We start from the raw sequence: 16,799 nt of genomic DNA on the forward strand, positions 1-16,799 counted from the left end.
CTGAGCTAAATCCCCAACCCCAATTGGCTCTCTTCTAATACCATTAGATTCCAGGGATCAAAAGCTTGTCATGAGGTTAGCGGCAAAAAGCATCTCTTGCCCTACTGAGCCATCTCTCCAACCCAGAGGTTTCTATCTCGTTACCATTGTAGGTACAGTGCAGGTTTGAGAACGGGGACCCGTCCTGTCAAGACCTGGGGAGGCCATACCTTGTTTCCTGAGTGACTTAGGCCTGCCTGGCTTCCCAGACTCCTGTACTTGCTGAGGAGCAAGGAGGGGTCAGGTCAGCCCAGAGGACATTCCATTGAGCAGGCCTGTCATGTGGCCACACTTGCAGCAAGGGAGGGGAAAGAGATAATCATAAGTAATTTCTTCCTTTAACCATGTTCCAAATATTGCACAGGACATAACTTACACTGAGAAATTCTCGGTTGTTTATCTGAAATTCAAATCCTGCACTTTTACTAGCTAAACCTGGCAGTCCCTATGAGGAAGTAAAGCTTGGCCCAGCGCTCAGGAAGAAGTCTCAGATCCTTGTATGTCAGTGTCTTTCTGAGCCAAATACCTGTTTTTCCTTACAGAATACATTCACCCCGAGTCCCGTGTCACGTAGTCCTAAGCTCGCAGTCCCGCTTCAGAGGCAGTTACTGGTGGCATTGACGCATTAAACAAATTGTCCGCCCTTCACAGACACACCCAGTGCCCGTGGGCGGAGCAAGAAAGGGTGAAGTTGGGTCGGATTTCCATTCAGAAAAGGGAAGCAAGGAAAGGTGGGGCTTCTGGTCAAAACCTCCTTAATCCTCACTGCCAGGGCAGAGCAAAAACTGTTCCTGGGACCAGATTGATCAGACCTGGATTTCCTATTGGAAGGAGTCCTTGGCCACTGTCTGTTTGGGCTCCCCTCCTTCTTGTACACAGGATTCTGGAAGTTATTCCTTGACAACTCTCCTCATAAGCACCTTGGACATGGGACTGAGGAGTAGGGACTCCTTGGGAAATGCCCAACTTTTGCCAGTGGTGTCCTATAGGAGGCTCCACTGTTAATTTTAAGGTTCAGCCACTTGGAGGCTGTGTGGGGAACGAGGTTAAAATTTGCTTTTTAGGGGTTGGGGATTTAGCTCAGGGGTAGAGCGCTTGCCTAGGAAGCGCAAGGCCCTGGGTTCGGTCCCCAGCTCCGAAAAAAAAAGAAAAAAAAAAAAAAAAAAAAAAATTTGCTTTTTAGGGCCGGCAAGATGGCTCAGTGGCCACTTGCAGCCAAGCCTGCTGACTTGAGTTTGGTCCCCAGAGCCCACGTGATGGAAGGAGAAAACCAAGTCCCGTAAACTGTCCCCCAACTGCCACATAGGCACAAATGTGAAGGACACAGATGCAGGTACACAATAAATAATCAAATACAATTTTTAAAATATTGTTTATTTCATGCATATGAGTACACTGTCGCTGTCTTCAGACACACCAGAGAGGGCATCAGAATCAGATCCCATTACAGATGGTTGTGAGCCGCCATGTGGTTGCTGGGAATTGAACTCAGGACCTCTGGAAGAGCAGTCAGTGCTCTTAACCGCTGAGCCATCTCTTCAGCCCCATTAAATGTAATCTTTGTTTGCAAATATATATTAATATGTATTAATATATATTATATATATTCTTTTAAATCTTAATTATATGAGTATTTTGCCTGCATGTGCATCATAGGCATGCAAGTGCCCAGAGAGGCCAGACGAGGGCGTTGATCCCCTGAGACTGGAGTTATAGACAGCTGTAGTAAACCACCTTGTAGGTGCTGGGAATTGAACCTCTGCCCGCATGAAGAGCCAATTGTCCAACTCCATATGCATCTTATAAATACATCTCTGCTGCTAATTACTGGTTTTTTGTTGTTGTTTTGTTTTGTTTTGTTTTTGTTTTTTTAGCTCTATGCTCCAAAATCTTTTTTCCCCATCCGCTTTCTCTTTCCCAGATATGAGACAGATACTGGTGGTGCGCTGTGCAGAAAATCTTGTAACTGCTGCCGGGAGCCTCAGTGTTGGGCTCTGCCAACAAAGGCCACCAGAGGGCGATAGTGAGGCCAGAGGAAGAAGGGAGGAATTTGCTCCTTCAACCGGCTTCCTGTTCCCGTGAGGGCTAGGGTCCTAAACACTCCTCTCCTGTAGCTGCAGGTCCTTCCCGCCCTTGCTGTAGCACGAACTTCGGAAGTGTGTTTCCCCAGTGACAGTCGCAGAAGCAGCTCCGTAGCATCCCACCCGGAGATACCAGCAACTAGCTAGTCTGTGTCCCCTGCAAGTGCAGAGACAAGAAGCAGTAAGCAAGAGCACACCACATGTTTCCAATGTCCGAAGGGCTCTGTCCAGCCCGGGCAGGTGTCCCGGGTTTAGAAACGCCAAACTCTTGGCTTTACTCTCTGGTCTAAACAGTATAGATGCTTCCTGCTTGCTCGTGTCTTTTTAATTGTGGGGGGATTTATTTGCGCGCGCGCGCGCGCGCACACACACACACACACACACACACACACACACACACACACAAAACAAGCTGGACTCAAACTCAGAGATCCATCTGTTATTGGCTCCAGAGTGCCGGGATTAAAGGTGTGTGTCACTATGCCCGGGTTGAAGAAAGGACTATTTTTTTTTAAACCAACGTTATTTGGAATCGCCAGGATATAGTCACAATTAAAGAGAGGCTACCCAGTTTCATTAAAGGAGTGTGCCACCATCTTCCAGCGACCAACTGAGCGGTGTCCTTGGCTCTCCTAAAGAGTTCGCCATCATTACCCTCCTCTGTAGTTATCAGGTACAGTTATTACTACCATAAGTAGTAGTGTTCTTTTAGACAGGATCTCACTATATATCCTTGGCTAGCATGGAACTCACTGTATAGACCAGGCTGGCCTCAAAGTCACAGAGATCTACATGCCTCTGCCTCCCGAAGTGTTGCGACTAGAGGTGTGGGCCACCATACCTGGCTTATAGTTAACAATTTTGTACTTAATCAGTTGCTATAGTACATTGGCTCTGTAAACTACTGAGGCCCCAGTGGCTGTGAAAATGGATATTAGAAAGGGTCTCGGGGAGACAGATGAGGTTCGGCCTGGCTGGACTCTGAACACACTAAGATCCGTTCCAGCGCAGCGTTCGATGCTCTCCGTTCCTGCCGCACAAGTAACCAAACGTCAGCTCTGCTTATTTGTGACCACGTGCCGACGGAAGCTCATGTGTTGTCGTTGGCAGTGATGACAACTGTAAGCACTGAGGACAGGCCTCTGAGGCGTCTGAATCCTTACAGGAAAAAAAAAAAAGCCAGGAACAGTGACAACACTCGTTGGTAAGCTTGGCTTTCAAAGCCTACCTGGACTACACAGAGCATAGCTCAAAAAGACAGAAAAAGAGAGACAGACAGACAAGCAGCTCAGGTCATTCAGTGCAAACCCTGGTCAGAGAGCAGCAGAGTTCCCACTAGAGGCACACGTGCATCTTTTTCCTTCCTCCCCTCTCCCCTCTCTCCTCCCCTCCCTCTATTTTTGATTTTTGGGTTTTTTTTTTTTTTTTTTTTTTTTTGGTGACTTTGTTTTATTTTTATTTTTTTTTTAAAGATTTATTTATTTATTTATTTATTTTTTTTCCGGAGCTGGGGACCGAACCCAGGGCCTTGCGCTTCCTATGCAAGCGCTCTACCACTGAGCTAAATCCCCAACCCCTAAAGATTTATTTATTATAAGTACACTGTAGCTGTCTGCAGACGCACCAGAAGAGGGCATCCCATCTCATTACAGATGGTTGTGAGCCACCATGTGGTTGTGGGATTTGAACTCAGGACCTCTGGAAGAGCAGTCAGTGCTCTTAACCGCTGAGCCATCTCTCCAGTCTGCTCATTTATCTCTTGTCAGTATACTTGATGTTTGCTAAGTTCTAAGAATGGGTTGCCATAATTAAGTGATAAGTGACTCCATTTAGCAGCTAGTCTAGTGCTAAAGAGCTGGCCCTTAAGAGCACTGGTTGCGGGGTTGGGGATTTAGCTCAGTGGTAGAGTGCTTGCCTAGGAAGCGCAAGGCCCTGGGTTCGGTCCCCAGCTCTGAAAAAAAAAGAACCGAAAAGAGCACTGGTTGCTTTTCCGGAGGACCAAGGATTGATCCCAGCACCCACATGATGGCTTATAACCATCTGTAACTCCAGTCCCAGGGGCTCTGACTCTCTCTGTTCTGGCCTCTTTACAAGTGGTGCACAGACTTGCATGCAGGCAGAGTACATGTATGTGCACATCACCCCCACACAAAATCCTGATCTAGGCCGTTTGACTCTGGCCCGTAGAGAAAGGTCTGTATGGTAGGAAAAACCAAGAGGATCCCCCCAGAACACCTCGATGAAACTATGAAACGAGAAGTACACGATATTCCAGATGTTACAGACTGGATTGTGTCTCTCACTAATTCACGTATTAAATCCATCCCTCCCATGTGTGTCTGGAGCTAGGACCTTGAAGGAGATAATTATTGTTAAATTAGGTTGTTAGGAGGCGGCGGAATCCAATGGTTCTGAGATCCTCACAAGGGAGGAGGCGGCTGGCATGTGTGCACAGGCCTGGTGGAGACACAGCCAGAGAGACCCCCCACCAGAAAGCACCTCTGCGGCACCTGAAGCCCTAGAACTAAGGGAGGATCCGTGCCTGTCAAAGCCACGCCCCCTGTGGTACGGCAGGTCACGTGCTCCTCTTGCAGAGGGGAGCTGCGCAGGTGAGACTCCAGGTGATGGTGCCTATCGTGTCCGTCTTTTATCCGCTTGTTTGGTCTGAGAAGGAGGCGGCTGTAGGGAGGAGAGGACTGTGAGCTACCATGAATTTAATAACAGTGACTCCAGTTACAGCTGCTGTTCTGGGTGCCGTGACTCCCCTGCTGTCTGAAGTCCAGACACTGACAGGCAAAGGACTGGTTTTCTCCGTATAAATTACAAGCATTGGCAAGAGCTATTTGCTTTTTACCTTGAAGACCATGAACGGGGCCAAATGCTCACCTTTGCGCTCAGAGCTCCATCAAGTCCTTGGGTTTCTGTCTTGTTATGAGGCTGGAGAGATGGCTCAGCAGTTAAGAGTTCTTTCTGCTCTTACAGAGAACCGGGGTTTGATTTCCAGCACCCACAGACTGACTGTAGTAATTCCAATCCCAAGGAATCTGGTGCCCTCTTCTGGCCTCCTTAAGCATCAGACACACACGGAGCACAGACATACATGTGGGCAAAACACTCACACACATACAATTAAAAAATAATAATAATCTGAGGGGCTGGAGAGATGACTCAGAGGTTAAGAGCACCGACTGCTCTTCCAGAGGTCCTGAGTTCAATTCCCAGCAACCACATGGTGGCTCACAGCCATCTGTAAAGGGATCTGATGTCCTCTTCTGGTGTGTCTGAAGACAGCGACAGTGTACTTATATAGAATAAATAAATAAGTCTTAAAAAAAACCGAGCCGGGTTGGGGATTTAGCTCAGCGGTAGAGAGCACTTGCCTAGCAAGCGCAAGGCCCTGGGTTGGTCCCCAGCTCGAAAAAAAAAAAAAAAAAAAAAAAAAAAAAAACGGCCAGGTGTGGTGGTGCACACCTTTAATTCCAGCATTTGGGAGGCAAAGGCAGGCAGATCTCTATGTATTTGAGGCCAATTTCAAACTGCAAAGCAAGTTCTAGGACAGCCAAGGCTACAAAGAGAAACAAAACAAATAAAATCAGAAAAATAAAAAGATTTTATAAAAATCTTTCTTTTTTTTTTTTAAGCTCTGGCTGTCCTGGAATTAGCTCTCTGTAAACTAGGCTGTCCTTGAACTCACAGAGCTCTGCCAGCCTCTGCCTCCCAAGTGCTGGGATTAAAGCCTGTGCCACCACTACCCAGTAATTTTTCCTTACTTTTTTCAAAATCGTTTTATTTATTTTATGTATATGAGCACACTGTAGCTGTCTTCAGACACACCAGAAGAGGGCATCAGATCCCATTATGGATGGTCGTGAGCCACCATATGGGTGCTGGGATTTGAACTCAGGACCTCTGGAAGAGCAGTCAGTGCTCTTAACCATTGAGCCATCACTCCAACCCAACCTTTCTTTTTTTTTTTTTTTTTTTTAAGATTTATTCATTTATTATATATAAGTACGCTGTAGCTGTCTTCAGATACACCAGAAGAGGGTAACGTATCTCATTACCGATGGTTGTGAGCCACCATGTGGTTGCTGGGATTTGAACTCAGGATCTCTGGAAGAGCAGTCAGTGCTCTTAACCACTGAGCCATCTCTCCAGCCCAACCTTTCCTTTCTTTTTTTTTTTTTTTGAAATCTGTAAAGTTCCTTTTATCAACCTTTCCTTTCTTAATGTGACAAATACTCTTGTTGACCAGGCTACCCCCAGAACAGGGGCCCCTGCCTCAGCCTCCCATATTCTGTGATTATAGGCTTGGGCAGCTGCGCCTGTCCCTTCTCTTTCCTGTCTTCCTTAGTGCGGGGGTGGGGAGGTTGTTTTAGGCCCTGGGCTTGCTGGGCAAGCACTTTACCTCTGAGCTGTACCCCTGACCCCTAATCCATAGAAATCTGGATCTAGACCTTAACATATCACTATGCAGGTGACGTTTTGCTGAGTCTGATGAAAATGGAAGAAGTGGGTATTTCAGATGCAAAATAAAAGTGTCAGAAATAAATGCCACCAAAAAAAAAAAAAAAAAAAATCTAATGAGTCTCCTTCAGAGAAGAATCTGGGGGCCCCAAATCCCAAGTTGCATCCCAAGTTGCTCTTGAACCTAAGCAGCCAGCAAATTCAGGGTATTTAACGTCTTCAAGTCAAACAGAGACGCTGTATGGAGTCGCTCACAGCCCTAGCTGGTGAATCACCACACAGGACTCTCAGATTTCGGAGCAAGCCCATACCCTTTCTTTTTTTTTTCTTTTTTTTTTTTTTTTTTAAAGATTTATTTATTACATATGAGTACACTGTAGCTGCCTTCAGAAGAGGGCATAAGATCTCACTACAGATGGTTGTGAGCCACCATGTAGTTGCTGGGAATTGAACTCAGGACCTCTGGAAGAGCAGTCGGTGCTCTTAACCAATGAGCCATCTCTCCAGCCCACCCATACCCTTTCTGAAGATGATGTCTCTCTCCATCCTTACTTCTTCTGTACTTTTGGAGCGATTGAAAGCCTGGCCACGGACTAGGAAGTAACCGTGTGGCCTGACCTGAGATCCATGAAGTAGCCCAGTGCGTAAAGGCGCTTGCCACGACCACTGCTGATCTGAGCTCCATCTGTGGCACCCATCCGTGGGGAGGAGAGCCCTGACTCCCACGAACTGTCCTCTGACCTCCACGTGCTATAGCAAGTGTGCACACAAATGCTAAGGGATGGAGTGGGAAGAAACAGGACGTGTGGAAGGTGGGTGCTTGAGTAAGCTGATGGGCTGGTAATCATTCCTCACCTCTGTTCCCCGTGCACTGCTGCCCCCTGATGAGCTCCTTCTGTCTACAGCCCAGTTACAGATGGCTCTGCACCACACGCTGCCACCGCGTGAGAGGGGACGGCTGTCACATGACAGTTCCACCCAGAGGTGCTACTGAGAGACAGCAGTGGGCTCCCCTTGAAGATTCAAAGCCCTCAGAAAAGAGATTTGGATTCCCCTATCAGGGAATGGACTCTACAGCGGAGGCTCTGGCAGAGAGCAAAGGGAATTCGGGATGAATAGCAGGGGAAAAAGCTATAAATATCAGCTGTTGCCTTTCGACCACTCACAGAGAGGAGCACCGAGAAAGCAACGTGTCCTTCCTTCATCTGTTATTGTGTGTGCATGGAATGATAATTTATAAATATTAGACTAATGGTGAAAGAATTGTAACTATAGTTGAGAACGCATAAATAATGCATGTCATTTTCTCTTCATATCATTGCAAATTTTTGTTGAAAATTAACTTTTCGTTTGTTCGTTTTTTGTTTTTTTCGAGACACGGTGTCACCATATAGCCCAGGCTGTCCTCCAGTACACAGAGATCCTGCTGCCTCTGTCTCCTAAGTGCTGCGATTAAAGGCTTGTGGAGGCCAAAAGACGGCAGCTGATCCCCAGGACCTGGAGTTCCAGATGGTTCTGAGCCACTGTAGATATGGATGCTGAGCATTGAACATGGACCCTTAGAACAGCCAGTGTTCTTAACCCCTTCAGTCCTTGTTCTGTTGTTGCTTGATTTTAGGTTTTCTTATCTTGGTGCTGGGCATTGAACGTAGGGCCTTACTTATGTCAAGTCTATATTTTACCATTGAGCGTGCATAATAAATACCCCTGCTCCTGTTGTTCTGTGCGTGGGATGTTCATGGTTTGTTTGTTAGTTTGCTTGTCTTTTGCTTTCTGAGGCAGAGTCTCTCTGTGTAGCATTGGATGTCCTCGAACTCACTTTGTAGACCAGGCTGGCCTTGAACTCAGAGATCCTCCTGCCTCTGCCTCCCTATTGCTGGGATTAAAGGCTTGTGCCTCCCCCCCTTCCCCCCCTTTTTTTTTCCCCGGAGCTGAGGACCGAACCCAGGGCCTTGCGCTTGCTAGGCAAGAGCTCTACCACTGAGCTAAATCCTCAACCCCCGCCTTTTTTTTAAAAAAAAGATTTATTCATTTATTATATATAGGTACACTGTCACTGTCCTCAGACACACCAGAAGAGGGCATTAGATCTCATTACAGATGGTTGTGAGCCACCATGTGGTTGCTGGGAATTGAACTCAGGAACTTTGGAAGAGCAGCCAGTGCTCTTAACCACTGAGCCATCTCTCCAGCCCACCATTTTTTTTTTTAATTGACTGAGAATTGAGCAAGTAATTGTAACCTCAATGAAAAGAAATTCAGATAAGTGGGCATGAACAGAAGAACCACCCTTCATCTTTCTTCCTTTCTTTGTTCTATCTTCCGTGTGTGTGTGTGTGTGTGTGTGTGTGTGTTGGAGGTGGAACCCAGGGTCTCAGGAATGGTTCTACCTCTGAACTACATCCCCAGTCCCACATCTTTTCAGGGGAACAGGGAGATAGTTCTGTTAAAAGTAACATATATATATATATATATATATATATATATATATATATATATATAATGTAATTGTTGTCTGTGAGGCTTACTGCCTTCTTCTGCTAACCTAGGTCTAGTCCTGGAAGCTTCTAGCCCAGGTACAATCCAATCCAGGCCTAGAATGCTGTAGCTTCTAAGACTGACTGCTGAATAAACTCGCCCCTTTCTAGTTCCTTTTTTTTTTTTTTTAAATTAAGTAGCGTGATTTAATTTACTTGCTGCTTAATCCTCAATCCTCTTAAAAAAGAAAGTTATAACTAACTTAACATTAAATTCATAAGCGTTAACATTAACGCTTATGAATTTAAACCTTCCATAAACATGGATCCAAAAGGAAATATCCAACAGGTGACTTGAGCCGGGTATTCTATGGCCTTTGCTGTTTCAGTTTTTTTACTCTTTTTTTTTTTGGTTCTTTTTTTTTCGGAGCTGGGACCGAACCCAAGGCCTTGCGCTTCCTAGTCAAGAGTTCTACCTCTGAGCTAAATCCCCACCCCCTGCTGTTTCATTTTTGAACACTAAACATAAAGGGAAAAGAAAATCTCTAGGGTTTTTCAGCTGTTGGAAGAGCTGAGCAAAAAAGTCCTCTGTAGAAGGCGAAGTAGCCTTCCTCCCGGAACACCAGGCGCGCTGTCTGCCCGGATGTCGCGTACTTGCTGCCTTCTTCCGGGAGCCGCGTCCTGATGACCTCGTGTGGGTAAGCAATGCAGGAGGCGCATCCCTGAGAAACAGCCGCAGCTGCCGTAAATCCAAAGAAGCTGGAGGAACTTTTCTCAGTTCCGTCTGTGAAGGAGACTATCAGGGCTTCTTTCAAACACTTCTTTAAACTGCATAAATAGCGAGGCAGATGATCGTCTCTGAGACGCCGGCACAGGACGCAGACAGCCCTCTGTAGAAGCCACAGATGCCTTCTGTCCGGTAACATGTGGAGAACACTGGAGTGTCTTCATCTGCTTGCAGCCTCTCACCTTTCGTTCTAGCTGCATCATCGTTTTAACCATCCAAACAGGACTCATTAAGGTATTTGTGACAAAAGCTGCCGGGCCAGCAGCCAGCTGAGAAAATCTGCAGTCTTGCTATTGGGTCCGAAGAGGCCATTGAACTGTTCTTTGGAGTAACATGCAAAGTACACAGCCCTTGATGCTCAACTCCGACCAAGCTTGGACCCAAACCTCTAAACCTGCATGAGGCCAGGCGTCACAGATGTTGGTCTCACCATTCCAGCTCCACTAATGGTCTCCAGTTGAACTTTAGGATAATACACCGTCCGAAGAGCTCGTCTCGAAGACTGCAGTCTCACCTTAATGACTTCTAGTGGACATGTGAAGAAGAAGGAGGAGGAGGAGGAAGAGGAGGAAGAGGAGGAAGAGGAAGAAGAGGAAGGAGGAGGAGGAGGAGGAGGAGGAGGAGGAGGAGGAGGAGGGAGGAAGAGGAGGAAGAGGAAGAAGAGGAAGAAGAGGAAGAAGAGGAAGAGGAAGAGGAAGAGGAAGAGGAAGAGGAAGAGGAAGAGGAAGAAGAAGAAGAAGAAGAAGAAGAAGAAGAAGAAGAAGAAGAAGAAGAAGAAGAAGAAGAAGAAGAAGAAGAAGAAGAAGAAGAAGAAGAAGAAGAAGAAGAAGAAGAAGAAGAAGAAGAAGAAAGAAGAAGAAAGAAGCAGCAGCCGCGTGTTCTCCTTCTGCTGAGTGCCGGTCGCCATGGCCACGCATCGTATGCTCAAGGTCTTGAGCTCTGCTGGCCTCGCCCTCTTCAGACAGCCGCCGGATGCTCCCATGCTCCCATGCACGCAGGAGGCCCAGGAGCCCAGCTCCTTCTGCTGCATTGCATCCAGCCTGTCAGTGGCCTCTGCGGCGCTTTCCCTCCAGTTCTTTTTTATCTCTGGTTGGCTGATCAACTCAGCTGTTCCGGCTCAAACTCCTTCCAAGCTGGCTGATTCAAACCGGCTTCTCTGGGCTACTCCTGAATTGCTCTGCTTGGCCTCTAATTCTGTCAATCTGTTCTGATCTTCTGGCTTCTTCTCATTCCCTGGCTTGCTCTGTCTTTACCGTGTCTAGCTTGTTCTCTCTTCAACCTCTCAACCTGTTTCTGTAAGACTCTCCTAGGAAAATTGCCTCTTCCTTTCTCTGCACTGCTCTCTTAAGTAGCTTCCCTTTCCACTCTCCTGAGAGTTGGGCGGATCCTAGTCTGTCAAATCTTTCCCTGATTCATCACTTTGTCTGCCACTCAATTAGACATCATTTTTTAAACATGGTTGTTTCTTTTTTTTTTTTTTTCTTTTTTTTCGGAGCTGGGGACCCGAACCCAGGGCCTTGCGCTTCCCTAGGCAAGCGCTCTACCACTGAGCTAAATCCCCAACCCCTGGTTGTTTCTTTCTACAAACTAACTTTACCTTCAGTGTTTGGGATTAAAGGTGTGTATGAAGGACTGAGTCACACAACTAGGAACAGGTATTTTTAGTGAATAATACAATCTTGGGGTTCACAGTGTGATTTAATATCCTGCAAGAGTTCAGTGGTTAAGAACATTTACTCTTTTTTTTCCAGAGGACCTGAGTTCAGTTCCCAGCACTGACGCTTGTAAAAGTTAACTTTTATTCGCCTGATTAATTGTCATCTCAGACAGAGGCTTACTGCTGAATAAGTTCACCCTTTCTGAACTATGGCTGGCTGGTTCAACTCAGCTGTCCTGGCTCAAAACTTCTCTCCAAACTGACTGATTCAAACTGGATTCTCTTGGCTTCTCACTTTATCGCTCTGCCTCTGAATTCCATACACTCACCTGCACTTAACTGAACTCCACTTACTGAATTGCCCTCCAGCTAGATGTCACTTTCCAACATGGCTGCTTCCTTCTACACACTAACTTCACCTTTATTGTTTGGGATTAAAAAGGTGTACTAAGGGTACGTCCAGCCGGAGGGATTAAAGATGTTTCATTCTTATGAACAACAATGCCAACCAACCAGAGCTTCCAGGGACTAAGCCACTACCCAAAGACTATACATGGACTGACCATACCTCATAGGTAGCAATGAATGACCCAGTAAGAGCACCAGTGGAAGGGGAAGCCCTTGGTCCTGCCAAGACTGAACCCCGAGTGAACGCATTTTGTTGGGGGAGGGCGGTAATGGGGGGAGGAGGGGAGGGGGAAAAACAATAGAGAAGAGGAGGGGAGGGGTTAGGGGGATGTTTGCCCGGAAACCGGGAAAGGGAATAACATTCGAAATGTAAATAAGAAATACTCGTTAATTTAAAAAAAAAAAAAAAAAAAAAAAAAAAAAAGATGTTTCATTCTAGCAGGATCACCCAAACCTAGGAGGTCTTTGGATTTAATCCTTTGCCAGAGCAGCCATGTTGGTGGAGTAAAATTCCTCTACACACACTGGCCAGCTCACAGCTGCCTGTAACTTGGCTCCAGGAAAAGTCAAAGCCTCTGGCTTCTGTGGGCGCATGCACTCATGCATGAAGACGCACCACATGGACGTAATTAAAAATAAATTCTCTTTTGTTTATTTGGTTCCTAAGACAGGGTTTCTCTGTGTAGCCCTGGATGTCCTGGAACTCACCTTGTAGACCAGGCTAGCCTCAAACTCAGAGAGCCTCCCTAGTGCTGGGATCAAAGGTGTGTGTAACCGTCCCTGCTTAAGTTCATTTTAAAAAAATATAAGCAGAAAGGCTGCCCGCAAAGAGACAAGATATAGACGGGAGAGAAGCTGAGTGACAAGCGGGACAGTCCAGGCTTCTGTAAAGTGACAAGGATCAAGAAGACCTACTTACCAGGACCAGCATGTCTAGTTTGGTGACTGTCAGGTCTGGGTTGCAGGAGGAAAGGGAGACCATAGTGTGGTTCATTCCAAGGTAAAGGTCATAGACCCAGGACCTTCCAGCACCAAGAGCTTGGCTCAGCAGCCTTTGGCACATGGGCCTCAAAGTGATTCTGTTTGGGGTTTATTTATCTTTTTTTTTTCTTCAATTTTTGGAATGAAGCTGAGGTTAGCCTCAAATTTGATATGTAGCTAAGGATGGCCTTTTTTTTTTTTTTTTTTTTTTTGGTTCTTTTTTTTGGAGCTGGGGACCGAACCCAGGGCCTTGCGCTTCCTAGGTAAGCGCTCTACCGCTGAGCTAAATCCCCAGCCCCTAAGGATGGCCTTAAATGCATGATCCTCCTGCTTCAGCTTCCAAAGTGACAAGATGACAAATGTGTGCCACCATATTGTTTGATGGTGGTGGTGGGTGGGTAAGATTAGGTCTTATTATCTAGCCCTGCTGTCCCTGACCTGGGACTTGCTGTGTAGACCAGGCTGGCCTCAAACTCACAGAGATCTGTCTGCCTCTGCTTCCTGGTGTTGGGAGGACAGCATGATCTCCATGTCTGGCTCTGATTAACGGTTCTCTTTGTTCGTTTGCAGACAAGGTTTCGTGTAGCCTGTGCTGCCATACAACAGTGTGTGGGTAGCTGGAGTTCCCTATCATCCTGCCTCTACACCTCAAGGGCCAAATTGCAAAACTGTAGCACAGCTGTTGGCTTCCTACCTTTTTCCATTGTATCCTTTTCTTTGTTTATAGACAGGGTCGTGCTCTGTAGTCTAGGCTGGCCTTAAATTTGGTAATCTTCCTACCTCAGCTTCCCACATGAAGAGACTCTAGGCTTGATCCACCATGATCCACTCTGTTGTACATGTGGATCCCTATCTTCATCTCTCCAGTTTTAGTCCCAGGTCTCTTTTCTTCAGGTTTTACAGTAACTTTAGCTTGATGGACAGACCCTGTAATGACTACCAATGATAACTACCAGTGATCCTGATAGTCACACCTTCGTAGAATAGCACATGTGACTTGCATCCCATCATAGGATAGAGCAGATGTGATAACATGTTACTTCTGCCACACATATAAGAAGTTATATAAGCGTTGCCCTGAACCCTGGAGAGATGGCTCAGTGGTTGTCTTAGAGTTCTATTGCTGTGAAGAGACACCGTGACCAAGGCAGCTCTTACAAAGGGAAGATTTAATGGAGGCTGGCTTATACTTTCAGAGATTCAGTCCATTATCATCATGTCAGGAAGCACGGTAGCATGCTGGAAAAGCTGAGTGTTCTACATCTTGATCCTAAGGCAGCCAGGAGAAGACTTTTCTAGGTAACTAGGAGAAGGGTCTCAATACCCCCCCCCCCACACACACAGTGACACACTTCCTCCAACAAAGCCACATCTACTCCGACAAGACCACACCTCCTAATAGTGTCCCTCATTCCCTGGGTCAAGCACATTCAAACTACCACATTCCACTCCCTGGCTCCCCATAGGCTTTTTCAAACACATGGGTCTCTTGGGACCATACCTAGCCATATCATAATGCAAAACGCATTTAGTCCAACTTCAAAAGTTCCTATAATCTATAGCAGTCTCAACAATGTTAAAAGTCTGAAATTCAAAGTATTTTCCAATATTCATACAATCTCTTAAATGTCATCCCTTAAGAAATCAAAATTGAAAAACAGATCACATACCCCCAACATCACAGGGTATATATTATCACCCCAAAACATCCTAGTGAGGGAATATTGGACCAAAGCAAGACCAAAAACCAGGTGGGCAAGCTTTAAAGTCTGCATCTCCATGTCTGATGTCCAACTCCTTTCAGCTCTGATGGCTGTTACACACTTCTTTCTCTTGGGCTGGTACCACTTCCTGTGAGCGGCTTTCCTCCACAGGAGTCCCACGGCTCTGACATCTCTAACATCTTAAGGTCTCTAAGGCAACTTCAACTTTATAGCTTCTTGTCCCAATGTCTGGGATCCACACATGATCTTCTGGGCTCTTCCAAAGGACTTGGGTCACTTCCCCAGCTCTGCCCTCTGTAGCACTCTAAGCTCAGGTTGATCCACTCCACTGCTACTGCTGTTCTTGTTGGTCATCCCATGGCACTGGCATCTCCAATACACTGGGGTCTCCCATGGCAACTAGGCTTCACCAATAGCCTCTCACAGGCTCTCTTCATGGTGCCAAGCCTCAACAACTTTGCATGACCGCTTCAGTCCTGGGCCATCAACTGCAACTGAGGCTGGACCTGTACCAATAGCCTTCCCTGGCCTCTCACAGTGCCAGGCCTCAGCTGCTCTTCATGACCCCTTCATGCCTTCAAAACCAGTACCACCTTATACATTGCCAGGTCCAGCTTTAGCACGAGGTATAACCTTGGCTATCTCTGGAACACAGCTTCTCTGTGCTCTCAGAAAACACTTCCCAGGCAATTTCACCTCAGTGATTTTGGTCTCTTTGTAATCACAGCTAATTTCTCAGCTCCAGCCAACCAGCATCATCAACTGTCCTAATAGTCTCCTTCTCCAATTTATTCTAAAGTCAGAGCCATGTTGCCGAGTCTTGCTGCTTGCTGGGGCTGGAACATAGCCCCCTGGTTCTATTAACACCGGCTTTCTGTTTTCAACTCCTTCACTGCCTAAGCTTGGCTGTCCTGGAACTTGCTCTGTAGGTTGATCTTGAGCTCAGTGATATGCATGGCCCTGTCTCCTGAATGCTGGGATTAAAGGCGTGTTCCACCATGCCTGGGCCTAAGCTCTTCATGGTCACTGGTCCTTAAGGTTTGGATCTAAACCTCAGGATCTGAATCATAGCTGTGCCCTCCATTTCTGGATGGTAGTTCACTTCAGATCTAGTCAGGTTGACAACTGGGAATGGCCATCACCATCCACCCTGTGTCAACTTGACGCAAATCGTATCTCATGTCCAAATGATAACAATAACCAGGTAATAATGCCTGCATAGAACTATCCCTTGTAGGGTTGGGGATTTAGCTCAGTGGTAGAGCGCTTGCCTAGCAAGCGCAAGGCCCTGGGTTCGGTCCCCAGCTCCGAAAAAAAAAAAAAAAAAAGAAAGAACTATCCCTTGTTCAACTGTCAAAGCATGAACAGGAAGTTTTGGTGGGTGGGATCTTGCCCCCAAATCACCACTCCCTTAATCTGTGTATCTCCTGGAACACAGGACTCAGGTTCATTTCACTTCCTGAAACCATAACCCTTGTATTTTTTCTTTTTAAGTCTGCTCTTTTCCCACCGCTCAGCGGAACACCAGGCCGTTTTGAGATTTCCTTTGCTAATGCGATTAATCTAAATCTCTTCATTTTACCTCGGGCAGACTCTTCAGACAAGGGCAAAAAGCAGCACGTTCTTCACCAAAACATCACAAAAGCAGTCTCTAGGCCACATGTTAACATTCTTTCCTGAAACCTTTCGAGCCAGTCTTCCACAATTCAAATCAACCTCAGCAACAAAGTCTTCCATATTTCTACGAGGGTGGCCCACTAAATTCTACATGAAGTGTTCCATTGCTTTCCAAAGTTCCAAGATCCACATCCCGCCAAACAAAAGCATGGTCAGGCCTATCACAGCAATACCCCACTTCTGGCACCAACTTCTGTCTTAGGGTTTTCCATTACTGAGAAGAGACACCATGACCAAGGCAACTCTTAGAAAGGAAAACATTTAACTGTGCCCTCATTCCCTGGGCCAAGCGTATTCAAACCACCACAGTGGTTAAGAGTACTTGCTGAACAATCATGGGTGCACATCCAGCACCCACCTAACAACTTAGGCATCCTACATACGCCAGCGGAGTTAGGCTCTGTGGGATCTGAGACATATTCTTCAGGCCTCAAATCACCTGAAATGTGGGTGAGAAGGAATTCGGCCCCCAAGAGGGCTGCCCAGAAGCATCTTGGGCCA

General features: G+C 46.5%; 1 pseudogene; it reads right to left on the reverse strand.

The window, feature by feature from the left end:
- Positions 1-9,609: 9,609 nt before the first annotated feature.
- Positions 9,610-10,401, reverse strand: LOC116898120 (annotated as a pseudogene).
- Between the last annotated feature and the right edge of the window lie 6,398 nt (positions 10,402-16,799).

This window comes from Rattus rattus, chromosome 1, assembly GCF_011064425.1.
Source record: "Rattus rattus isolate New Zealand chromosome 1, Rrattus_CSIRO_v1, whole genome shotgun sequence".
Lineage (NCBI taxonomy): Eukaryota > Metazoa > Chordata > Mammalia > Rodentia > Muridae > Rattus > Rattus rattus.